Here is a 27,565-nt window from a genome sequence, read left to right on the forward strand (position 1 = left end):
AGTTGATCTTACTTGGTCCACAAGGCACATTATTTGTAAATATAAAGAAATAATTATACTTTTCACTAAAATAAACACAATTGTGATGAATATTTATTGAATTCTACTAAAGTAAGCACAAAATAGTGATACACTGGGTATATGTGATATTACAGTAAAACATTTGAAGAGCACATTTTCAGCAAAACATGTACTTTTATCATAAAGCCTAACCTTTATACATATGCAAAATGCTAGTAAAGACCTACTTTGCTAGTTACACAACCTCTAATCAAATAATGTTTAAACACAGTAAATAATGATTACATGCATCAGCATTTAACAGTCAGAAACTGGAATAGTCTAGAACAAGCAGGAAGGCTTGAATGGAAGGAACAGCTAAAGAGACATCAAAATATTTCTTAAGGTGGGCTTTCAGACCATATCTAACACAGCAGCATCTCATATTTGGTGGTACTATATGGTTTAGTTTAAAAGGGAGCAAACACAAAATAGCAAACATCCTTTTCATTCTACTTTTTCCCCTGTTCATAATAAATATTTCACTTTTTTTTGTTCTTGATCAAAAATTAAGTCTAGCTTCTTTAATGGAAAATAAAATCAGAAGAACACTGTATCATTTGTTCCATGGTAAGATACTCAATTAATTAGATTCATGTTAAATTAAACTGACTGCTTAATCCTTTGAGTTTACAAATATTACAAGGTCAAAAGATTTCTATAAATTAATTTTTACATGTCCTTTGAAACTATAATTGTTTACCCGCAGAAGTGTAAGAGCATCAGAGATTAATGCGGCCTTGTTTACTCTTAGACAAGGTTGACTTGGTGCTTAGTGATAACTGTGAAAAATATTGTCTCCAATTTATTAAATTGTTCCAACAGGGAAACGACCTTCCAAAAATAAAGTGATTAGGTTCTCTGTCTCCTACTTTGGCAATCTTTTCCACCACCCATTTGATGTCAAAAGACCTTCCAAAAGCAAGTAGTCAGAGAAAATATTATATTCCATGGATGTGCGCTAGTTTTTGACTCAATCACTTTACTATTTTCAATTACCCAATTTTGATGTTACTGTGATACTACAACTTATTTTATCATGTTTAGCAGACTTCCTCTATTAATGGCATTGTTCAAAACATCAAAGTGCCTATCTCAACTCACAGTTGAGTATTTTAAAAAAAGATTTAAGATTTCTTAGAGCTATTAAAGAAGTGCTTAAAGGGAGAAAGCAATTTAAAAAAGGTAAGATTGCAATGCTGTAATTGTCCCCTTTTTCTCTCAGGCACTGTCATGCGTCAAGTATGCTGCAATTCAACTCTCCATTCAACAGGTACTGCTCCTATCCTAATAAATCCAAAATGAAAGCCACCAAACATTCAGAAGCAAGTCACTCGAGTCCAAAAATGAAAGCAATCAGAAAAGCATCAATATGCTCTCAGAACAGAAAATAAAAATTAAAAAAAAACAAAATCCATCAGAGCTACCTTGCCAAGGAGCATGTTTAAAATCCAAAATAGCACCATTCATCAGTGTCTCATATCCCGTGGCAGCACCTCTATCAGTTACCACAAGGAAACAATGCATTACGTACTATTACAGTATTTCTATACATAAAATTTACAGAGCTAAAATATGAGGTTACATAGGCAATTGAAGATTTCAGACATGTTATGAACTAACAAGCTTAATACATAGAAATAAAATGTAAGGGACTCTCAGCCTTTGTATGCTATTTATTAATGATGAGAAAGTGACATGTAGAAGTTGAAATTCTTTGGTTATGCACTTCCAATGTAATAATGGAAGACAATATGTTGCATGGTACGACAAGGCCTGAAGGCCCACCTGTATTGGTTGCTTTGTTGTTCACAGTTTGTACATATTAGTGTTCCAGTTTGGTAAAACTGCTGTTTGTTGTAATATTATCCATGATATATCAGTCAGGTTCAGAGTCCCCTCAATTTGTTTAATCTAAAAGTTAAAAAAATAAACAAAACCAAACTTATAAGCTGTGCCACCTCATCAAGACCCATACACCAAGTCAAAGCACATGGAAGGAAAATGATTGAAAGAAAAGAGGGACTCCATCTTCTTTCAGCAAAATATAAATCTGCATCCATTGGAGGAGTCACAAGCAAGACTTCAGTTTTATTGTTCCCCATCTTGAAACCATTTCTTTTCCTGGTGGATGGTAGGAAGTATCTCCTGTAATGAAAATATAACACTACATAATGAACAGCATAACTTCTTAAAAGATTTTTATACTAAAATATTAAAAACAGGACTCAAAAACACAGTATTTCTTGAAGATTAAATTTTACTTTCAGAGTCACCACAACATAGAAAATGCACAAATTATCCAATAGGGAAAGATAGAATAGGCTAGGACTTTTATTCCCCTGGTGCATAGGAGAATGAGAGATTTGATAACAGGAATTAGAAATCATGAGAGGAAACAAATAGGGTAGATGCAAGCAGACCCTAATAAGGCGTCTCAGCCTGATAGAATCTTTTATTCCTTTCCATTGATGCTGTCTGACCCAGGTTCCTCCAGTATTTTATGTGGGTTACTCTGGATTTCCAGCATCCACAGACTTTTTCTAATGAGGTTGGGTGAGGTGAGAATTAGAAGTCATAGGTTAAAGGTGAAATAATTCAGGGAAACTTCGGGGGACCTTTCTCCACGCAGAGGGTGACGTGAATATGGAATGAGCTGACAGTGGAAGTGATAGATGTGGGTTCAATTGCAATATTTAAATTAAGTCTGGACAAGTACATGGGTGGGAGGGGGAAGGGATGGCTAAGGTCCAAGTGCAGGTCAATGGGACTAGGCAGAACAACAGTTTGGCACAGACTAAATCGGCTGAAGGGCCTGTTCTGGTGCTACAGTCTAATTTGTCAGTGCCAGTAACTTCATTATTTCTTAAGATCTTTAATTCAGAACTAATTAAAAAATCTGCTTTCATAAGCCAAAGTAACCAAGAAATAAGAGATAAAATGAGCCGTTGAAACCCTTGTACCTGCTCCACTATTCAATGAAATCATTGCTGACTTTTGTTTTAACCTCCATGCCACTTTTCTACATCGACCTCGTGTCTGTTGACTTCCTTCATTTCTAACATTCTATCAGCCTCTCAGCCTTCATCTCAATCTCTGTGTAAATCAGTGATTCATATTTCTTTTTGTTTCCTCATACAGAACGTCGTACCCCTTTGAGTTTTATTGTTCATCCAGTAACCTGTCAATGGTACCAAACAAATTCTTGTTATTTCTGAGCACCAAGTGTTCCTCCATTTAGGAATTAGTTAGTGCTGTTATTTTTATCCTAAAATGTCTCACATCACATAACTACTTTATTAATTGCATGTCCCTTTTTTAAAAAAAAACTTGAGAGTTCGCCTTTCATTGGTTGAGCTAATTTATCTGTCATAATTTTGCTTATTCCCTCTGAACTGTTTTAGGAATCCTCTATATAAACATAAGAGATTCTGCAGATGCTGGAAATCCAGAGTAACACACACAAAATGCTGGAGGAATTCAGCAGGTCAGGCAGCATCTATCATCAGACCCTGATGAAGGGTCTTGGCTCGAAACATTGAACTTTTATTCCTCTCCATAGATGCTGCCTGACCTGAGGAGTTCCTCCAGCGTTTTGTGAGCGCTAGGAATCCTCTGTTCTCCTTTGTTCATATCTCAGCACTTAATGGCAGGAAGAGATTTGTAAATGGCAGCCCTTGCATTTACTGTCCATTTCTAATTGTCTTTAACAAGCCAGTCTTAAGGATATTCCATCTTGGTAGTGAGCAAGTTGAAGGTCCTGCCACTGCCCTGTTAGATACTGGTTTCCATCCTGACCCAGCCAGTCATCAGAAAGGAATGGTGTTCTGCCTTCCAGTCAGGAAGGTGTGTGACTTGTCAAGAAACTGGATTTCCAATATGCATGCTGCCCTTGTCCTTAGGCAACAAGCTGGAAGGTAAGGTGGTGATGAACAACACAGGTAGTGATTTTTTTGTTTGTTTTATTTAGAGATACAGCACAGCCACAGGCACTTCTGGCCCAATGAGCCCACCTTGACAAATTTTATCCATGAAATTCATTAACCTACTGACCCATACGTCTCTGAAATGTGGGAGGAAACTGGAGCACGCAAAGGAAACCCACATGATCACGGAGAGAACGTACAAACTCCTTATAGACAGGGACAGAGTTAAACCTGGGTTGCTGGTGTTTTAACACAAGAAAGTCTGTAGATGCTGGAAATCCAAATCAACACACAAAACTGCTAAAGGAACTCAGCAGGTCAAGCAACATCTATGGAAATGAACAGATACAGTAGTCAGTATTTTGGACCAAGATCCCTTTTCAGGACTGAGAAGGAAGTGGAAGAGGCCAGAATTTAAAAATTGGGTGGGGGCGGAGGGGAGAAGGAAAGAGACTATCTAGAATGTGATAGGTGAAGCTAGGTAGATGGGGAAGGTCAAGGGTTGGAGAAGGAATATTGTTACACTAACTGCTATGCTAAATGCTGCCTGAAATGAAATACTGTACAGGTAAGGAACGGTGTGCTAGACAGCTGACTGGTTCGTCCTGGCTGTGTATAATGGTTGGGCTCTGTCTGTTTCCGTGTTGGTCCAGTCAAAATACTCCAGAATGTTGATTACAGGGAAACTTTCCCAATGATTATAAAAATATCTTGTGTGAGAGCATGTTAGATTTCTTTTGGTGAAACAACATCCCTCAGGAAGACTCAGTGACTCATGCTAAAACACTAATGCTGAGGCACTATTTGACAACATTTCCCAAACTTCTTGTCAATGCTTTCCTAGTACCTGCTATTCCAGAATATTGACTATCTTTTAATAACAAGTTGAAAAGAAATCTTCAAGTTTAGAAAAGTAATCCATGCTAAAGTTAACACAGTATGCTACATTCTCTGTGGTTTAGCTCGGTGATCTTTTGTGATGAAATAACTTGGCCTGTTGCAAATCTTTACCTACAATAGGTAAAAAAAGCAGCTGTGCCAAGAAAAAAATTACAATTGTATCCCAATCAATCTCCCAGCTTGTATCCTGGCACAGCACCATAATTTTTTGCAATAGCTCCCATTAGCAAAACCCTGTGGAGCCGAGCCAGCTTCCTTCTGAAACTTTACAATCCTTTTTGTTAAAATAACAGCAGGAGCTGCACTTTGAATCACTGAGCTCTCTTGGACTGAAAGACTTCTGGATGTGTAGAATGATAGATGTCACGTTAAATCACTTCAAAGATTTAAGGACAGACCACACCAATTATAGTTGGCTGTGTACTGGATGGTTCGAATGTCAGAAAATAGAGAATTAAAGTTCAGTTGTCATTCAACCGTACATGAATACAGCCAAATAAAATGGCATTACTCTGGGGCCAAGGTGCAATACAGTCATACACAGCACGAGGCACATAAGGTATCAGTAAACTACACAGTCACAAAAATATATTTTAAGTTAATCTCATATATTCATTAATCTGAGAAATTTGTAATGCTTCCAAGCTGTAAATGGAGGCAGGATTCTCAAAATTTCCTGACAATTTTGCTTCCATTTTCCAACAAAGGAAAGCTTCATTCTTAATCTATGTAAATATATATGGTGATTAAAGTTGATCTTTCATATAAATTGGTAGACAGTGGTCAAAGTCAGAGGCTTCAGACCTCTGCTTTCCAACCTTCCCCATCCTCACCATACTCTTTAATCGAGCCACATTTCAGCTCTCAACCATCCTGAAATCGGACCCTGGCTTCATTTCCAGTGTGGACGGTTTTTATGTAGAGGCTCCTCAGCATTCAATACAAGGAACAAATATCCATTTCGTACTGGAGTTGCGAAGTAAGGGAGTGAGTCAGTGAAATAATGGTTCAAGAGTAAGGGAGGTACTTGCATGCATCTTGCACACAGTAGTTACAAGACACTGAAGTTCTCCTGGTGTGGCCTTCTGTCACAGCAAGAAGTATTTTTTTATTTTAATCATTAAAATCAGAACAAATTCTTCCCTTTCAAACGTTTAGGACAATGTACTGGATGCTAACTGTCCCTGCTCGCTATGCTGAATTCAGTGTAGGAAGCTGTGCACTGCCCGGCCTTTGGAAAACAGTAACAGTGTCTATCCCATCGTAGCAGAGTGTATCCACCTCCCTCAGCCAATGAAAAATAACTTCATGTATGGTGCTGCGCTGGGGGAGGGGACTAGAGAAAGGAAAACTCAAAAGAGTAACTTACTGAGTTTATGGGAAATTCAAAAACTGCTCGAATTTTCTTTAGTTTCAAGCTATCTTAATGGATTTATTGTCCTTTTCTCCCCCCCCCCCCAAAAAAAGGATTAGGGAAATGTACAAAAACACCATTGTTTGGTTATTTCTTTACTGAAGAGCTTTCAGGAGTGACTTTAAACCAGCCAAAATGGGTTTCACTATTTACACTGTTGAGTAAAGGCGGTGATACTGAGATACATCTTAGGATGTGTTGGGGCACGTCGTCAGTGATGTAACCTGGAGTCACTGGGTGTTTCGGGTCTTTCAACATCAGACACTGTCGCCCAGGCGACCCCAACCGGCATTGATCAGGCCCTGGATTGTGTCCCAGCAGTACTGATCCATGGGTCACACCTCTTGATCGGTAGCCATTTTGAGGCTCGCTCAGCAGCCTCTGTGACGGTCCTGATGCCTCTTTTCTTTGTAGCCCCTGTCATGCCAAGGGGAGAGGAGGTTCTGCAAAGCAAGCAGCCAGTAAAGTCTCTACACCCCACCTCTGTAGGTGCCACGTGAGGGTTAGCTTACTTGTCGGTCGAAAGCCGCTTCTATCATGCTGGTCATCGATTGGCCTGTTTGAAGCAAACTGCAGCTCTTTCGCCATTGGTTGCCCTGTGTGCCATGGCACCAGGGTCGTTTCAGACCCCTCGGGGTATAATAATAGTATGTGGAGTTCTCCTTTTTTGGGGATCCAGATTCCCTCTGCACACTCCGCTGGCCCCTTTCCCCTACGCCAGATTACCTTAACCAAAGCAGCTGGAGGAGCTTAGGGCAGTGTTTGTACCCCTTGTAGGGTACTCCACCGGGACCAGGGGCAGACCTAGCTCTGGCTGCTCTCACTACTTCCAGGATCTCCTTGCCATTGAACTCAACTGCAGGAGGGGGGAGAATTTACTAGGGGCACTGTGGTCTCTTAGCTCTCACTCCCTCCGAGTCACTGAGGGAGTTCTGAAGGTAGAGATCCATCTCTTGTTTGGAGCACGCACGGTACCCACTATGCTTCTGTCCTAGCAGCTACTTGGTGAATCGATGGGGGCTCGCGATAAAGGCAGCTTATTTTTTGTCTCCCACCACCCCTCCCCCCTCCCCCCTCCCCCAAGTCTTCTATGCCTTTCTGCCTTACTCAGTATCATAAGCATACTTCTAGGAATGTTACTGAACTCAATCAGTGGCAGTTTCTCTTCTTCACTTGTGACCCCCTCCCCAGTACTGCTTAGGCAGGGACTAGAGCACTTGACACAGACTGTGTATTTAGGCTGCCCTACAGTTCATCATGTAGGGGGCTTTCATGGCTTTCTTCTCCACTAAGCTAAATCTCTCAGTAATGCAATGATAGTTGACATGATCTAGAGTCATCTGTCAACATTCCCCTTGGCTATTGCCTTAGTGATATGCATTATGTCTTCCTCAAACTGCAGTCAGCCCCTCCCCCCTCCCCCGATGGCTTGCTGGAGGCCATTTAACCTGCTGGTGTTCTGCTACTCTGGGAGTTTTTGGCACTTGGAGGTGCTGGGCACTATGGGGTGACTCAGGGCTGGTATCCTCCTGCATCTCACCAGGAATGAATCCTCTACATTGTGTTGCCCTCTCCTGCTCCAGGTGCTTCATTTTGGTCTGATGCATTTTTAGACCACGCATGTTCTTACTGACCCTGCCACAAATGCATCTCACACTCTTAATCGGTTATTTGTTCACACAGGTCGACATTCTTGGGTCCATCCCGGTGGGGTGCTCTCCTCCTCACCCTTCTCCGGCTCCCCAGGGGGTATACATCGGTAAGCCTGTCTTCTCGGAAAATGCAGGTTGGGTTGCCGTCTTTCTGAGCTGTCAACCGTCTCTCCAGTGATCACCAACCCGTTCTTGGTTGTTACCCAGACTATTCCTGGATGTCACTAGCTGTGCTACAGCTTATAATGCTGAGATACATCCTAGGATGTTGTGGGACACAACATCATCGATATAACCTGGGGTCATCTTGAAGGGAATGAGTGTAAATTGGGAAACAATTTCATTGAATGATTTCCAAATGTTTGACGTTTTTCTGAATTAACAGAATTATTCTATTCTCTTATAATAACTGACCATCTAATGATAATCTCTGCAGGAAAAGTACAAACTGTAGTGAAAATGTGCCTACTTCAATAATCACGGGCGTCACAGTGGAGTGGTTAGTGAAATGCTGTGTTTAGCAGTATTTAGTGGTGCATCGCTAAATAAATAATAAAACAAAGTTTTGGGGTTGTAGCTAATATATAACAATCCAATCTGGGCTAACATCTAAAAGAAATTGTGCAGTCTCTTCCAGCTGCAAAAACATGTTCAGTTTAAAAGGATCCCCCTCTGGTTTGTATTTATCCTTATTCTTTTAAATCAATTAAAAAAAAATTGAAAAAAAAAGGATTTTAAATCCCATATGCTTCCATTTCATATTTGATTCCTCAAATGGAAAGTATAACTTTTTACACTGGTATAGTACTAGGTTTTAATACCAGAAAGATAAACATGAGCTTGTTTAGGGAATTGTAGCTGAGGAAATCTTGTCCTCAATAGCACCCATTGTAATAGTCAGATTTCAATGGATAACACACAGAATAAAAATCTGCACACGTGTACAGATTTCAATGATTTGTGGAAACAAAATGTTTTTGGGAAGTCAATTAAAGACGCACATAATAAAACTCTCTTCCCCGAAACAAATTGTGGTCATATAAAGTTAAAATAAATCATACAGATTTTTAAAAAATGGTTGTTTTTGATCACCCATCCTGAGACATTCTGGTCTGGTTTAGCAGTAACATTTTCCTTTGTACTGCTGCAAGTGCTGGGCAAGCCCCTGGCAATGAACTTCCAGGGTATATCACCAACTCAAATGTCACTCAGTGCACAGCAGAAAATGGAATAGGTTTATTTATTTTATTGGGACAATGAAATTGCGTCAATTACTGATCCACTTCGGTTTATGTCCAAATACCTTCATGAGTTAGGCATGTTAGTCTCGTGAGACCATGGATTTGTGCCTTGGAAGGTTTCCAGGGCACAGGCCTGGGCAAGGTTGTATGGAAGACCGGCAGTTGCCCATGCTGCAAGTCTCCCCTCTCCACGCCACCAATGTTGTCCAAGGGAAGGGCACTAGGGCTGATACAGCTTGGCACTGGTGTCATCACAGAGCAATGTGTGGTTAAGTGCCTTGCTCAAGGACACAACACACTGCCTCAGCTGAGGCTCGAACTAGCGACCTTCGGATCACTAGACCGACGCCTTAACCACTTGGCCACGCGCCAACACCTTCATGAATGATGTTATCAGAAAGCTCTCAAAATGACTTGTTAGTCTTTGAGAGATATATGGTATATTGAACTCCTCTTTTGATTAACAAAAATAATAAATGAAAAAAGATACCACTGGCAACTGATGTTTTTACACAATCACCCAAAATTAGTCTTGTAAATGAAGAGAACTGCTGAATTTCTGACCTACCACAAGAATACATGGAAGTATACAAGAAAGCATCTTACTACAATGTTCATTTGTGCAAATGAATTTAAGCACAACTAACTTAATTCAGTTAACTGATGTGTCAACTAAACTTATAAGTTTTGCCAAATGAAATTGATATCAATTATTTTAGCAAAAAAAACCTATGGAAGGAAACAGACCCAAAATGTCACTATCCATTTCCCTCCACAAATGCTGCCTGCCTCGTAGAATTCCTCCAGTAATTTGTCTTTTTGCTTCAGATTCCAGCATTAATTGTCTCTTGTCTCAGATTTTTTTTTAAAATTGCATTTATCTGCAGCCTGTAATTACTCAGATCTCTAGGTCATAGCTCTTTTACACTGGGGACTGCCTTGTTTGGCAATATCCGAACAAAACACAGCTAATTAAATGGCACATCCAAAAAAACGACAACTACAATTGTTTACACTTAGATTTCTTACCAAGAGAACACTTCCATCCTCGTGGCTGCTCTTCAGCAGTCTCCAGATGTGATGGGTGACACCAGGTCAAAACATTGCCAGTCCTGAGAAAAGGGCAAGTGTATTATTGAAGGAACAAAATAATAGCAAAAAGCAAAAAAACTGACATGTTCCACAACTGGAAAGAACAGCTAATACACATAATGATAAAATTTAATAATATACACATTTTAGCACAATATACAAATTTTGGAACACTGAGAAGTAATAAACATCTCATGTTCAGATTTTATCAGATTTAAACATTCATTTTTAGAGAGAGGATAACATGAAGCAACAATATTTTTAAAAATAATCCAGGAATACTGAAAACGTCAATATAGGCAAATTAAAACAATTCATGTTTGGAAGAGATAAGAATCCTTTCTTTCAAGTAAATAATTCCATTAAACATCGCACACTTCATTTTATACGGCGTCTGAGACACCATTATCGCAGCATCTCCAACCTCATCTTGTGCATCTACCAGTAGTTCTGATTTTCTATTTAGGTCTTTTCCATAAAACTGGCAAAAAAAAAAAAACAAATTCACAAGTGGAGAAGATACTAATCTAAACAATAATAATTTTCACCAAGTGGCACCCGACACCTTAAAACATTGTTATGCTTGAAGAAATAATAAAAGTCATAAAGTACATCTCCTCATTAATTTGGAAATATAGTACTTTGTATGCATTGTCTTTTCATGTGTAGTCAAAATTAACTCATGAAACAATCTTAATGGATCCAAAATATAGAAATGCTAAGAAAAATTCCATTAGGAAATGCCCCATTACCTCATTTAGCAAGAAAGGCATTCAGCAAGTGTTTTGATACAAGTGCAAACAGCGATAAAGACAATTGTTTAGCTCACTGGAGTGGTACAAACTTAGCATATGGAAAATATGCCGCACCTGCAAAGAGTATGCCTGATAGACTTGAACAAAGATGCAAATTTGAATCTCACCACAGCAGTTAGAGATTACAAATTCAAGTCCGAATAAAGTGCGTGGTGACCATTAAACTCTTAATCGGTGTAAAAATCCACCTGTTCATTAGCGTGCATCAGGGAAGGAACTCTGCTGTCTTCTCCCATCGGGCCTAAATACATATCCACGGGCTTACTTGTAACTGGCTTTTGAAATGCTTACGTATCAAGTTTCTTAGTTCAGGGTCAGCTAAGGATTGACAGAAAACTTTGGACCAACCAGGAACATTCACATCCCTGAGAATAAATTTAAACACAATATGGATAACTTCCTGTTTAAATTACATATCAAGCTGGTTTATCAGCATTTGCACAGAAAATTTAAACAAGCAAAACTCTATCAATACAAGTCATTCTTGAGAAAAATAAACTATTATTGTTATATTAGAAGTTCATTCCAGAAAATTGCTGCAGCCATTCCACCACTTATCTCCAAGCCTGAATAAGTAAAAATACGAAGGGCAGTATTTTGCTTGACGAAGCATAGGGACAGTGTAGTAAAGGTGAGGACTGCAGTTGCTAGTGAGTGCTATAGCAGTAAAACTTTGGTTGAAATAATATCACTAGTGTCGTGCATTGTTGCCTAATCTGAAATTGAGATACAAATGCACAAAGAATTGAAGTCAGAGAGGATCTGCTGTAGTAATAGTTCTCTACACAGTTACGTTGGCATATAAACAGGTAGCTTGAGGTCATGTTTCCAGGGATTTTTCCCTGGAGGGGCCGCTGCTTTGAGTCACTTCCCTCGGATGGGGCTACTGGGCCCCGATTCTCTCAGAGATGCTATTGAACTTCTGAGATTTATGGATCGGATTGTAGTTCATCTTGGCCTCTTTCAGTTCTGTGTTCTTTCTTCATGCTCTCGCCCACTCTTTCTTGTTAGCAACTGGCAGGCTGGGGCTTTGGGGTTTGATGTTCTTGTTGTTTCTCCACGTGGGTTGATCTGTTAGTTTTGTGTGAGGGAACGGTTGGGGTGCTTAAGGTTTGTGAGCTTTTGTTTTACTTTCCTGTTCGTGCGGTGGGAGACCGATGTCTTTCTTTCAACGACTTTATGGTTTTTCTGTACTTTTGGCTATCCTGGAGAAGACATCTCAGTTTTATTCTGCATACATACTTCGATAATAAAATGATCCATTGAAACTTTTGATTCTTTGAACCATCTTCTCCAAATCTCTCATTCATTATGGGGAACAGTGTCAACATTTAAGGTTGCAGAGTCAGACTCCTAACCTGGGGTTTATACTGTGCCAGGTTTGTGCATAATGCAATTCAGCCTGGGATGGTTGACAGGTCCATGAGAAAATGGAGTAACTAGAAATGTAGAGTTAACGATGAAACTTCAGCTTCAACTTTATCAGTGCTTACCGGGGGGAAATTAAATTTCAGCCTAGAACAGTGAGGGGTTCCCACCCCGAGACCCACAGACCGCTTGGTTAATGGTAGAGGTCCACGCATTTAAAAAAAAAGTTTGGGAACCCTGCCCTAGGATGACGATCAGACAAGGAGCCCAGCAGTGGAGGGTTTTAGAAGGAGGCTAAAGAGAATCAGGTTGGTCTAAGCAGTTTACATGCACAAGCTTATTTTGTGTGCAGTTAGGTCAGGAAGGTGGAGGTAAGAATGTAGGTGGCACTAGTTCAAAGTAAATTTATCTAAGTACGTAAATGTCACCATACACTATCTTGAGATTGTTTCTTGCAGGCATTCACAGTTTAACAAAGAAATGCAATAGAATCAATTAAAAACTACACACAAAGACTGAAACGGACAATGTGCAGATTAAAAAAAAGTAAAATAATACTGAGAACACAAGTTGTGGAGTCCTTGAAAGTGAGTCCGTAGGTTATGGAATCAGTTCAGTGTCGATGTGAGTGAGGTTATCCACGCTGGTTCAGGAGCCTAATGGTTGAAGTGTAATAACCATTCCTGAACCTGGTGACGTGGGATCCAAGCCTCCTGAACTAACTTCCCAATGGCAGCAGTGAGAAGAGAGCCTGGCCTGGATGGTGGGGGTCCTAGACAATGAATGCTGCTTTCTTGTGGCAGCACTCCTTGTAGTTGTGCTCAGTGATGGAGAAGGTTTTGCCATTGATGGAGTGGGCTGTGTCCACCAGTTATTGTAAGCTTTTTGGTTCATGGGCATTGGTGCTTCCATAATAAGCCATGATGCAACCAGTCAGGATATTCTCCACTGGGCAACTATACAACTTTGTCAGAGTTTTATATGACATACTGCATCAATGCAAACTTCTAAGACAGTAGAGGTGTTGTTGTGCTTTCTTTGTGATGGCACTGATGTGTGGTTCCAGCAAGTAATCAAAGGCAAACTATCACAAGTTGTACTGTGGGTCCAGTCTCATAAGGCGGAAAGTAATTCAAAAGTAGGTGGTTATGCTTCAGATACAAAGAGTATTTGTGAGACCACATACAGACTAACATAGAGTTTTGACAGTTGTAAGCCTTGAGGAGGTTACAGAGCCAGGTGCAAGGCAGATCTTAAAATTGTATTACCGGATGTTTCACAGGCACATTTTGCCTTGTGGGCTACTGAATTGTGAGCACCCCTCAAATTAACCTTCATGGGGATTGTGCACAGCAGGCCAACAAAGTGCTACTTTTCAGATGTAGCTAAGCTTCTGCACCATTTTAGTTTATCCAAAATATATTTGGCAGCTTGGCATTTAGGCAGATTTACAGAATTAAATATTTCAATGAGTGTCAACGGCATTGCTTTAAAAAAATCTGCCAAAACCTTGATAGGCAGTAAAAACAAGCTTCTCAAATATTAAAAAACCCAATACCTTCACATCTTCCTCAGATAATCTAAACCTATAAAAATATTGTTTTCAGTTCATATGTTATATAAAATATTGTGCAAGAAACCATGATGTATTACACTTGGCCTATCCTCATTTCTTTTAGAGGCAAAATATTTTTTCCTTGCAAAACACTCCTTTCAAATGACGGTATCAGTTTCAGAGGTCAAACAAGGACAAGTACAAGAACAGACGCGATTCCATCCAATATAACTAAGCATCCTGGGAAATGGTTTCAGGCTGTAGGTGGAAGGGAACGTTTATATGCAGGTCTTCAATCTGGTTTAGAGCCAAAAATGTAAATGCTCTGTTCGGTTTACCTAAATCTTGAGTTAGATTAGAAATGAGCTTCTCACATTCAGAAAAGAATTAGTGGAATATTCTCACATTTATTGTACTCCAAGTCTACACAATGATATTATTTTAAGTACCATTTGTTCTGGCGCCTTTCATATGAGGTGGTTTTAAAATTTACATCCATTATAGTTTAGTGAGTGAAGTAACATTAAAGTTAGTCACATTTTCAGTGCAGATCAGATCATAAAAAGGCATGTGTCCTTCAAGAGAACACATTCTCAGTGGAAAATCTGACCAAGTATTCAGTTTTGTGGCATTTATATTAGGCATTTATCTGAGGAAAACAGGATAGATTATAAATTTGGATGCTCAGCATCCATTTTTCAGAAGTTAACTGGCCTTCTGAATCCCAGCTTTGGCAGACAGTTAATTCACATCTCTGTTGAAACAGATGTTCTTGCAATGACCAATTTCCCTGAACTGATATTAGGCCACTTGCATCATATTTTAATATGGGAGGTTCCTACTGATAGGCCGATTTGCTTTCGAACAGCAATCTAACCCAAGGAAAACTATACAGTTAATCTGCAGGTTACCAACAACTTATTGAAATATTGCCCAAATACAAGTCACATTTCAAAAACGACATCTCTTCCCTAATCACTAGCATTCACTTGCACCCCTGCAGACAAAGCATCCCACTGTCTTTTCAGTGCCCTCTTATATCTGGTTCCCATCTTTCATCCATACTCACAGTGGTCAGGTGGATCTTTTGCTGGCTGTCTCACCACAATGGCCCCACCAAAGTAATCTCAAGACCCAATCTTGGGGACTGTTCACCTGTTCACCCAAATTTCCAGAACAAAAGGAGAATGTCCATAATTTTCCATGATAGATACCCAAATGGAAGCATCTTTTAGGATCACAAAAAAAAACTTTCCCCTATTAGTTTTGTCCTAAGATATGATCAGCAATGCCAAATGGCACAGAGCTGCAAAGCAGCTTAAGCCTTATTTTTCCCCATAGAATTAACAAACGCTAGTTGACATCAAAGCGAGAGGACTGTCCAACTACTGGACAACACAGGCAGAATGGATGAGATAGGCCAAAGGGCCTGATACCATGTATAATACAAATAGGTGAAAGGAAGCAATTTGACCTTCACAGTTATGGTGAATGCCCCAAGTTGTGCTTGCCAATGTAATAGAAAGCTTGATTAAATTAGCTCACATTTAATAAATTGAAATACTGAATTAAACTGTACAGCAAGCACACAGAAGAACAAATGATCACAATCTGGATTTTTCATTGGAACATTTAGTACAAGCCTTTATCATACAAAGACCTAACAATTGATCAAAGCCTAGCTCTTTCAAAGTGAACTTAAGAAATACATATTCTTCTAGCAAAGGAATATAAAAATCTGGAACAGTTTCTGTCAAAAAGCAGTAAATCCTCACTCAGTTAATCATTTTAAATTGAGAGAGAAATTTTAACTAGCCAAGAATACTGGGCAATATAGAACCAAAGCTGATGGACGTAGTCAATGTGGATCATTCATGATTTTGCTAAATAGTGGAATACACTTGACAGTCTGAACTGCTTCATCCTTCGCTTTCTGGTAATAAATGCTATTGGGATAGGGAATGTTGTTATGCACCTTGATGGTGAGCTAATTAATGTAGATGAGATTCTGTTGGATTGCTTTTGAGGACTGGAAAACAATATTTAAACTACAGGTTTAAAATGAACAAGTTCCTTTCATCTTGAGTAATTTTCCAAAATTTCATGTCTTTGAACCCAAAATATTTCAGCATGTTAAAAAATACTTAATGCATCAACCAACTCCATTTGCTACAGCATGCTTACGCTGGCTTCTGTAGATGCAACTAAGATGAAGACCTTGAGCACTGTTGAATATTCAAGGTGAGGTCTCAAAAACAAGCATTCGTGCTTTCAATTGTTCCAGATGTCACACAGCTTTTTCTGTTTTAATTTCCCTCAAGGTCAATGGCATATTTTCTATTAGAAATTCCTTAGAATCCCTAATAGAATGCAAGGAAAAAAAAAGTTAGATACAAAGGATTCTGTAGTCTTATGAGGAGAAGGAAATTAGCCCAGTGTCTTAGCGCCACTTACATTATTAAAAAAACACTTCATAATCTACTAGACAGGCAACTCGTTTCTACATTTCTACACATCAAAAATGGTTCATCAATGATAGAAAGCTATACAGCATCAAGGGATCTTCATTACCATTTTCATTTTTGCATGAGGAATGTTGGAACCATTATACTTAAGCTTTCAACCTGAAAGTTCAAGTTGGATCAGTCGCCGGGACCAGATGAGATGTACCCCAGGCTACTGTGGGAGGCGAGGGAGGAGAATGCTGAGGCTCTGGTGATGATCTTTGCATTATTAATGGGAACGGGAGAGGTTCCGGAGGATTGGAGGGTTGTGGATGTTGTCCCCTTATTCAAGGAAGGGTGTAGAGATAGCCCAGGAAATTATAGGCCAGTGAGTCTTACTTCAGTGGTTGGTAAGTTGATGGAGAAGATCCGGAGAGGCAGGATTTATGAACATTTGGAGAGGTATAATATGATTAGGAATAGTCAGCATGGCTTTGTCAAGGGCAGGTTGTGCCTTACAAGCCTGATTGAATTATTATTTTTTTAATTAATTTATTTATTTGAGGATGTGACTAAATACATTGATGAAGGTAGAGCAGTAGATGTAGTGTATATGGATTTCAGCAAGGCATTTGATAAGGTACCCCATGCAAGGCTTATTGAGAAAGTAAGGAGGGATGGGATCCAAGGGGACATTGCTTTGTGGATCCAGAACTGGCTTGCCCACAGAAGGCAAAGAGTGGTTGTAGACGGGTCATATTCTGCATGAAGGTCTGTGACCAGTGGTGTGCCTCAGAGATTTGTCTGGGATCCTTACTCTTCATGATTTTTATAAATGACCTGGATGAGGAAGTGGAGGGATGAGTTAGTAAGTTTGCTGATGACACAAAGGTTGGGGGTGTTGTGGATAGTGTGGAGGGCTGTCAGAGGTTACAGCGGGACATCGATAGGATGCAAAACTGGGCTGAGAAGCGGCAGATGGAGTTCAACCCAGGCAAGTGTGAAGTGGTTCATTTTGGTAGGTCAACTATGATGGCAGAATATAGTATTAATGGTAAGATTCTTGGCAGTGTGGAGGATCAGAGGGATCTTGGGGTCCGAATCCATAGGACGCTCAAAGCTGCTGCGCAGGTTGACTCTGTGGTTAAGAAGGCATACGGTACATTGGCCTTCATCAATCGTCGAATTGAGTTTAGGAGCCGAGAGGTAATGTTGCAGCTACATAGGACCCTGGTCAGACCCCACTTGGAGTACTGTGCTCAGTTCTGGTCGCCTCACTACAGGAAGGATGTGGAAACCATAGAAAGGGTGCAGAGGAGATTTACAAGGGTGTTGCCTGGATTGGGGAGCATGCCTTATGAAAACAGGTTGAGTGAACTCGTCCTTTTCTTCTTGGAGCGACGGAGGATGAGAGGTGACCTGATAGAGGTGTATAAGATGTTGAGATGATTGATCGTGTGGATAGTCAGAGGCTTTTTCCCTAGGGCTGTAATGGTTGCCACAAGAAGACACAGATTTAAGGTGCTGAGGAGTAGGTACAGAGATTCTAAGGTAGGGACATGTTTGGCACAACTTTGTGGGCCAAAGGGCCTGTATTGTGCTGTAGGTTTTTCTATGTTTCTATAATCATGAAAAATCATTAATCCTGAACAGAATACAAATTAATTTTACAAAACATCAAAACCATTTTTATTGCAACTTCATTGCACACTTGGAAGTATAATAACAATGGTAAAATAGAGTTTGGCAAACCTCGGTCTTGTTTGCTAATAACATCCATCTATGCCACCAGAATAAAATCCTGCTGACTTGTATTTCTCTCGTGGAGGCAGGAAGGAGGTACACCAGCCTAATTTATTCTATCCTCCAGATTTTCCAAAAGAACTTGCATGACTCATGAATACAAAGAGAAGTCAACTAATTGTATTACAGCAGCTATATTACTGGTCTTTTAATGTATAATCATGGACTAAAGCAATTCTAATTTTTATTTGCCATAAACATCCAATTGGTTTAATCTTGTTCAGAGAAGAAAACCACATGTCCTTCTAAACTAGCATGAAATGTATTTGCAGATATGTAGGTGTGTTTTACATAACGTAGAAGCATGGAAAAATAATTTGCTTGTTGATGGCTAGTTAATATTTTAACTTCATACAAGTGAGAAGAGTGGTAAAGGATAGTCTACCATGCAGGATTTATAGGCATCCGTTAGTCTCGTGAGACCATGAATTTGCGCCTTGGAAGGTTTCCAGGACGCTGGCCTGGGCAAGGTTGTATGGAAGATCGGCAGTTGCCCATGCTGCAAGTCTCCCCTCTCCATGCCACTGATGTTGTCCAAGGGAAGGGCATTAGGGCCCACACAGCTTGGCATGCGGGATTTAAGTACATTCAAATCATAATAGAGAAACAACATCCATTTCAAACTCTTAAACTTACATTTTACCAACTGTTGCTATACAATGCAACAAATACCGTGGATTCTGGTTAATTAGGCTATTGGTTAACCGGGACTCCCGTTTATTTGGGACACTATGCCACTTAATTAGGACAGGAAACTGTTGCTGAGCAGTTTCTAACATGCATCTGTCACGTGGACTTGCATGACCCTTACAGAATACACTGTTTAAGAGACATCAGTCTTTTTTTTTTAAAATAGCGTCTGTTGTGTATGGTTCTGTTCAAAAAGCAGTGATTTTTCCTCACTGATAGTTGGTGAGAAATAGGCAGCAAGACAAGTCGGAACTGTTTTGCTCGCTGCGGTTTCAAGCACTCAGGCTTGATGATGCCAGAAATGAAAATGAACCAGTCTTCACTACTCAACAAATTAGGAATTATGAAGGTATTGACAATCATCTTGAATGTTACAATGAAAATGAAGACTTGGAGGATGCAATCATCTAAAACATTGTATGAAGGCCGTCAATTATCTGCAATAAATGTCTGTGCTTGTTTTGTTCATTTACAATCAAAAGAAACAGCAGTGAGTTCCTCCACTCAATTATTAGGAACTAACACAGTTTTATAGTATTGTAGGGGTATTGGTGGCATTCTAACTTGCTCTGTATTTCATTTAAATACATAAACTGTTACTCAGTTAAATGGCAGTTTATCTTTTTTTTTAAATACCTTTTAACTATTTCCATGAAACTCCAGCTAATTGGGGCAGCTGCATAATTAGGCCAAAATGTGCTGGTCCTGATATGTCCCAATTAACTGGAAAACACTGCATAATTTTAAGCACAACAGTAAACAAACACCTAAAAGGAGATTTTAATCTGTTATCATTGTTTACTTTGCAAAAACAGCACAGTACAGGTCCTTTAGCTCATGATGTTGTGCTGACATTTTAACCTACTCTAAAATGAATCTAAATTTTCCTAAATAATTTACACAATGTGCCTTTTTCCAAAGATGTTACACGTTGAGGGGGGAAAAGGCTCTATATACCATCTAAAATTACTTACGATAAAGTTCAGGCCATAAGTATATCAGCTGCATAGCTAATTTATGATCCATGATTAGACAGGATTAATTTAAATACGATCAGGCCTCAGTTCTCCCAAAATTACTCATCACTCTAGAATCAACCTGGAGATGAAAGCCAAGTGCCAGTTTCTTTGTTCCACAGCCAAATGCATCTTTGTATCAATTTCCCCATTCCATCTTATTCCCATTCACATGTTTGAGGTGCTGCTGAACAGGCTTTTTTTTACTTAACATCTGTTCAGCAGCCTGTTGGTTTATCCTTACCATTCCCACTGTGCCAAATTACATTCCAGAGTTACCACATTCAAAAACTTTGCTTTTACTCTCCCAATTCCCCGCCTATGCGACGAGTCATGAGTCATTAGCCATGAGTCCTATCTGCTGCTCCCTCTACTGGCATGAATGTTGATCCTGTCCTCTCTCATCCTGGTCCACCCTGCCTCTTTCCCCTTCTTCACCCTTTCCACCTGCCCATCCTCCCACTGGCTCCCATCTGACCCTCCCACCTCCCTCCCGATTCCAAGCTCCACCTTACTCTCCCATCAGATTCCATCATCTTCAACCCTTTCTCGATTCTATCCATCACCTCCCAGCTTTTGAAACCATTTTCACTCCCCACCTGCCCAACACCCTATCTGACCTAGATCAAACTGTGGCCTACAACTCTTGCTCCACTTTTTTTTTTTAAATTCTGGATATCTCCCCTCTATCTTTCAGTTCAGATGAATGGCAGTGACCTGAAACTTTGGCTGTGCATTCCCTCCATAGATGCTGCTCGACTTGAGTTTCTCCTATACTCTGTATGTTGCTCTAGATATCAGTATCTGCAGTCTCCACAAAAGTACAACCTCTCTGCTTCTGAAAAAAAATTGCAAGCACATCTTCAACACCACCTCTCTCTTCAAGATACTTGGATGCAGTGCCACCTACCAAATCTGGGTTACTTTTACAACTGCCAAATAAATTTTCTTGACCAATTTAAGTCTAAAATAACCATTTTAAGTTTCAACCTCTAAAATCTTGCTCACCCACGGTGGTGGATACAAATATCACCAGATTGAACTTGACTTCTTGCAACCTTGGTGTTCAATTGACTCTAACGCCTCTGTAACAGACAACGCATGTCCTCTGTAACATTGTCCATCAGCAACCTATGTTGCAGAGTTATTCTGGGATACAGTGTCACTGTGAACCTCATTACAGTCTACACAAATGGTGTTGATATTGAGAGGGTTGAGAGCTTCAGGTTCCTAGGTGTGAACATCACTAATATCCTGCCTTGGTCTAATCATGTTGATGTCATGGCTAAGAAAGCTGAGAAAGCTTACCAATACCTCTACTTTCTCAGGAGGCTAAAGAAATCTGGCATGTCCCCATTGTATCTTACCTATTTTTTTAAAATCAATGATTTTTCATACAGTCTGGATGCACAACAGCTTGGTATGGCAACAGCTCTGTACATGAACACAACAACCCACAGGAAATTATGGATACAGCTCAAAACATTACAGGAACCAGTCTTCCCTTTATGGATTCTATCTACACTTTCACTGCCTCATTAAGGCAGCTGCATAAACAAAGACCCCTCCCACCATGGATATTCTCTCCTCTCCCCTTTCCCTTCAGGCAGAAGGTACAAACCCCTAAAAGTGCATATACCAGGCTCAAGGACAATTCTATCCCACTTATCAGACTCTTCAGCGGACTTCTTGTATAATCAGATAGATTCTTGGCCTCACAATCTACCTTGTTGAGATCTTGCACTTCGTCATTTACCTACACTACACATTTTTGGTAGCTTTTTACACTTTATTCTGCATTGTTATTATTTTACCTTATTTGAGCTCAAAGCACTGTGCAATGATTTAATCTGCAAGAACTGTATACACGACAAGTGTTTCACTGCATCTTGGTACATGTGGCAATAATAGACCAATACCAATCAGAAGAGATTTAATTATGTTCTGAGACTGTATCTTTGCAAATCCCACTCCCCAAAACAACTTAATCTTTCCACATTACTCTATATTCCAACTTCCTTTGCGAGAACAGATCTCCACCTCTAGGGAATTCCTCAATATTGTCAACAACAATCACTCACCTCATTCCCATCTTTATAAAATAGCAGCTCTTCTTCATGTTTGCAGTCCATGAATGTTTCCTATTCATTCAACAGCTTCTTACATCCTACATTCGAATGGATTAAAAAAACACACTGGCTAGCTGTAAGGATCCAAAGATGGTCATTCAGGCAGTTAACAACTAACACAGGGAGAAGGCGGTTCCAAACAGACATTGGCCACTCACAGAACTGTTCTCAACATTTGTCTTCACAAGGATCCAGTACCTCTTGCAACCTCAAATACAGATTTACTAATGTACCTAGACTACTATGCTTGGGCAGGTTCACATCACTGTCACTCAGCCTCATTCCTAGCTGCCACTACTAATCTCTACCCCAACACATGATCTCCTGCTCACTGCTATATTAAGAAGGTTGCCAAAGTTCCATATTTGAGCAGAGAAAACTTCATCTATTTTCCTTCAGCCCAAAGGAATAGGCCTGGGGATTTTTCCCCCCAGAGTGCAGATTTTATGGATTGCACTTCATACTTTAGAGAAGCATCCCAAATAAACTTGTCATGAAATGTTGGAGATTCTTCATAGTTCACTTACACACAATAAAACTTCCCTGGGGCCTTTTCTTCACTGGGCTAAGTAGTAATATTCCCAGCATTACAATATTGTCCTATAACAGAAAAGGCATTACCGCATTAGTCCTGTAAAGAGTTAGCTTCTGAGGTTGCAGCTACTAAGCTAAATGCTTCTGGCTGTAAGAATTATAATGGACAAGAGTGTAGCACCATTTACACTATGGTTACATGGAGAAAGCCTCAATGGAATTCTACAAGTCTCATAATTGAAGATGTAATCTCAACAGTAGATGTTTCCAACTTTTTTTCCAAGTAACATTAGGATGATACATAGTGCTGTTAATGCAATTAAAATCTGGTGATTGTGGTTTCTAGGCCAGGAGTTCCGAACAATCAGAGAAAGAATCTACTACAAGCTATCTATCAATCCCCGCAGCAAAACTACTGTTAGCATTCCTGAATGGAGTACAGTAAAAATCTGTAATCATACTGTAGTATTTGCAGAGATGGTTTATGCAATAAGTTAGTTTTACTTCTTTGGGCTTGCACAAAATACATGCAAACATTTTGATTTGGCAGAGATTGTAGAGTTTTTTTTAATTGAATGAAGAGGCAGTGAAAGGTATGCAAATTAGGCACAGCAGTTTGAGTAGGTGATAGTGGTGACAATCCGGACATCCCAGCATCAACAAGTTCTACCGTCTGGTTCAAAGGTTAAATTTAATATCAGTGAAATGTATACAATATACATCCTGAAATGCCTTTTCTTCGCGAACATTCACAAAAACAGAGAAGTGCCCCAAAGAATAAATGACAGCTAAACGCAAGAACCCCAAAGTCCCCCCACCAGCAAAACAAAAAGCGCACCCGCTACCGAGCACAAGCATGAGCCAAGTGATAGCAAAGACGCAGACCAAATTTACCCCAAAGGCTTTGCATTTCATCTGACATTCGACAAACCACAGGTTCTCTCTCCCCCTGGCAAGGGAGAGGGAGGTGACCCCCATTTTCACAGCAAGCGGGAGACATAACCACAACCCGCTGGGTTACGATGTTAAAAGTCCCTTTCGTCACTTTTTTTGAGCTCTGTGTCCAAAGATCATAAAGACCTCGGGTCTTCGGGCCCACAGCATAAGGTTTTCCAGCCTCCCCGACGACACACGAGTCTCCTGCCGTGACACCGACCCTCGATCTGCCCGCCTCTTAGGCTTCCGAACACGATCGAGACACTCAGACCAAACTCTTGGCATGTCGAATAATGGCCAGTCATGGAACCCCGAGAATGGGTCCCATTCCATTTGACCCTGGGCCAGGCTAAGATGACCACTTCTCTGGAGACCATTTCAGCACATATTGAAAGGTGGCTCCAGAGCTGCTGAGTCACTTAAAGTACATCTGGCTTTTACTGAATCACTTCAGAACTCAATCGTTTGGGCTCCTCACAGGTATAATCAACTTTATTTTAAAATTCAGATGAAAAGGGAATACCTCTGCCCTCTGCACTGCTAGATAGCAAACCTATTTAGAAGTATGGAAGGATGGATGCTAGGGAACAAAGATTGCTTGGAAATCATCCATTTTTTTGTGATTGCAGACTGGGGTACATTGATAGAATGAGATGCCCTGATTTCCATAAGCATCTGTGAATGATTCAGGGGCACTTTGCCCGACACATGCAGGCAACCAAAGACAGCTACATCTAGGAGGCAGTGAGAGCCACAAAAATGAGTTCAGGTTCACTCAGGTAGAAAACTTTGCCACTTGTCAAACAAAGCATCATAACTATCGTCTAACATTTTTGAGCAGCCAACTGCAAGACACTACGTATTTTCTCCAGCAAAGTCTTAGAAGGTTCTAAGACAGAGGTTGAGGGTTGCAGTTACCATGATAGCCAGTGGTGGCCACATGTGAAAGTCAGGTCCTGCAAAGAGCAGATACTGTTTCAGATATCTACAGCCACCTGATCTAATGGTGCCTGACTGAGTTCCTGTGACACAGTTGTTTACATATAGGGCCTTTGTGGCCAGCTTGGCCTTCACCAGTCTGGTAGATTCAAGTCCATGAGCAGCATGCTACCGCTGTCCCTGAGGTTTCAGCATTGTGTACTCATCATAGCAGTGGCAGCACCACAGTGGTGTGGTCATAGACAGCTATAATGTGCAGTGCATGTGGGCACCACTACACTTTGCAAGCTCTACAAAATTCAAATTCTGTCATCTTCTTTGAAGCTCCCCCCCCCCCCACAAATTAGCACCCATTAAAAGTTTTCAATGTGACTCAGAAAGACAGCTGTGAGGTTGGAATATTTATAATTCTTCATCCCTTTTTGTAGTCTCATTTTAATTGTCCCTGCCAAGTTTCAAGAATACATGTGTATCGAGTTAGATGTCCCACACACTTGGCAAAGTAGCTCTTAATGGCCAGTCAGCCCACCTATCCCAAAGAGTTTCCCCCACAGGAAAGCTGACCCAATTGCAATATAGTAGTCAGAAAACTGTCATTAAATTTCCAACACACTAATGCTTTTAGCACAAATAATCTTTATGTCCAAAACTCTTACAAAATTCAAAAATCATCCACATCTTTCTCCCTGCGTCCCCAAGCAAAATCATTAGCCAACATCTTCATTACCTTCAACTGATAGATGAATACAAGTTGCTGTTGTGGTTGTCACTGTTCATTCTTAACAGTGACCCTATTTGCAACTGGATTTGAAAGTTGTAAACTTGAATAACTTGATTTCGTAGAGACACACCTTTAGTTTTTGACAATAGTGAAGTAAATATGAACAAAAATAGGCATGATGAATTCAGAGTTTGTGCAAGGACACAGAAAAAAATCAGTGAGCTACAGCAAATATTTTAATTTCATATTTAGTCAGTCATAAGACCTCATTTACCCTAAGTTGGTGAGCCAAAAGTTTAAAAATAATTTAATACTGATTAATCACAGATGGTTAAAGAACTATATTGCAATGATAACACTTATTGGATGAAGTAATAAGAAAGAAAATTAATCATGGTAGCATGATTAAAAGGCTAATATAGCAAGTCAAGAAAATTTCAGAAGAGAATCTGCATGCCCCACAGTTGAGATAAAATAGACACAATGGAAGGGATCCGTGTGAAATATAAACACTAACACAGATTAGTGGGGACAAATAGCTCTTTTCTTGACATACATGTTGAGCAATTAAGCTCTCAAGATTCGATTGTGGCTCCTTCCATGTTGCGAATTTTAACTGTTCACCACTAAGCTCCAGATTTTCTTTGTTAAATGTCCCTCTCATACACGTTACACTTCTTACAATTTACCTCTGACCAAGCTTTTGGCTATACGCCCTAATCTCCCGTTCTGACTCAGTGGCAATTTTTTCAAAAACATCGCCTCGGCGTAGTACAATGGGATGTGTCACCACTTAAAAAAAAGGAATATATAACACAAGTGATTAGCACCACTGAAACCAAATACTGCATAAGGAATTCATATTCAAGTCAAAGATCTATGCTGTTTCTCTAATCATATGGAGACGTTGGATGAATTATTACAAAATGACCCAATGGGAAAGCACTTTACCCATTAGGTCATTTTGGAATATCGTTTGGAAAACTGCAATATATTCGCTATAATGAAAAAAATGCATATTTTCTAAAGGAATAGAAGGACATCTGGAAAGTGAAATTGATTGCAGGTTTTGCTTCATCTCTTTATATGAATTTACTTTCCTCGTTGCCGAAGGAGCCCGGACAATTAAAATCAAAAATCTGCATGAATGATGCATTAAATTGTAGTTAGTGAACGCGACTAACCGCATGTATTTTCCACGAAGGCGAACAAGCGGGAAGCACTGGTTTACAGCAGTGTGCAAATAAGCATTTTACTCCTTTTGGTGATTTATTAACCAGCTATCTACCAAATGATTGCTGCACATTTTTGTCAGAAACGGTCAAACCTTACCCTTATCTGCATGCTTTTCTGGCAGAGGCGGGACGTCGGGCAGCTCACCTCAGTTCCTAAGGTGGAACAAGCTATAAAAAGGGAAAGAACAGTCAATTTAAAAAATATATAATTGTTTGCAATGTACGGAACACTGTTTTCAAGCACATCGTTAACCTCATGACTTTAAACATCTATATCCTAAGAAAATTAGCTCTCATTTTCAGACAAGATCTGTGTATAATTCAACCGTCTTAAAACACGTCTGCAAAGGCTAAATGGGGGAAAAAATTGTAATATTAGATTCAAAGACTGTTTGCAAGACTAAAAGAACAAAAGAATACTTGTATGCATTGCACAGCACTTATCACGCTAGTCATTTACGCTGGTCAAACAGAAACTAAATCGATTTTCTTAAATATAATTTTTAAAGACTGAACTGCAGAACAGATCGCTTTGTGGTACAATACTTACAGACAAAGCCCTCTGCCCCACTCCAGCTTCGGTCTACATACAGATCTGCATGCAGCTCCCAAATAGGGAGCATTTTTTTCCAAATGTGCAGTAATTACTCAAGTCCAAAAATGAAGTACACTCAGCTTTTGAAAAGCTCCCAAAAATTCTGGTTTACTGTCTACCCCAGTGCCCGTAGTTGGACTGTATTGAACAATGAGCTAATTCTGAATCTTGCTGGCTTTAATCCAGAGCTTCAGTGGTGGTAGTGATACTGCTGCAAAGCGAGACTGCTTACTCTGCATTAATAATCAACTCGAACTCCTCCAGTCTGGGGAAAACACCCAATCAGGCCGCAGAAAACGAAACATGCCGCCGTTCAACCTAACTTAACTCCCCAGCCCAGCCTATCTCCGCCTTCAATTGGCCCGATGACGTCACTTGGATTCTATTTTGGAATGTTGCTAGCCTTGAAGGGCGAGGTACGAAGTGGCGTTCGCTGTCAATCAGGCGGCGCGAGGCTCCAGCAGGGTAGGTTGCGAGGCTGCTGTCTGGATTCTGCTGTG

At 40.0% G+C, this 27,565-nt stretch overlaps 1 long non-coding RNA gene across 1 annotated transcript; it reads right to left on the bottom strand.

Annotated features, from left to right (window-relative positions):
* Positions 1–88: 88 nt before the first annotated feature.
* On the bottom strand, positions 89–27,334 carry LOC140211379 (uncharacterized). The gene is made up of 4 exons (XR_011889440.1): positions 27,021–27,334; positions 26,568–26,638; positions 10,223–10,305; positions 89–2,208 (listed from the first exon to the last, which is right to left on the bottom strand). It is a non-coding gene; the product is annotated as an uncharacterized lncRNA (long non-coding RNA).
* Between the last annotated feature and the right edge of the window lie 231 nt (positions 27,335–27,565).

Source organism: Mobula birostris, chromosome 17, assembly GCF_030028105.1.
Source record: "Mobula birostris isolate sMobBir1 chromosome 17, sMobBir1.hap1, whole genome shotgun sequence".
Lineage (NCBI taxonomy): Eukaryota > Metazoa > Chordata > Chondrichthyes > Myliobatiformes > Myliobatidae > Mobula > Mobula birostris.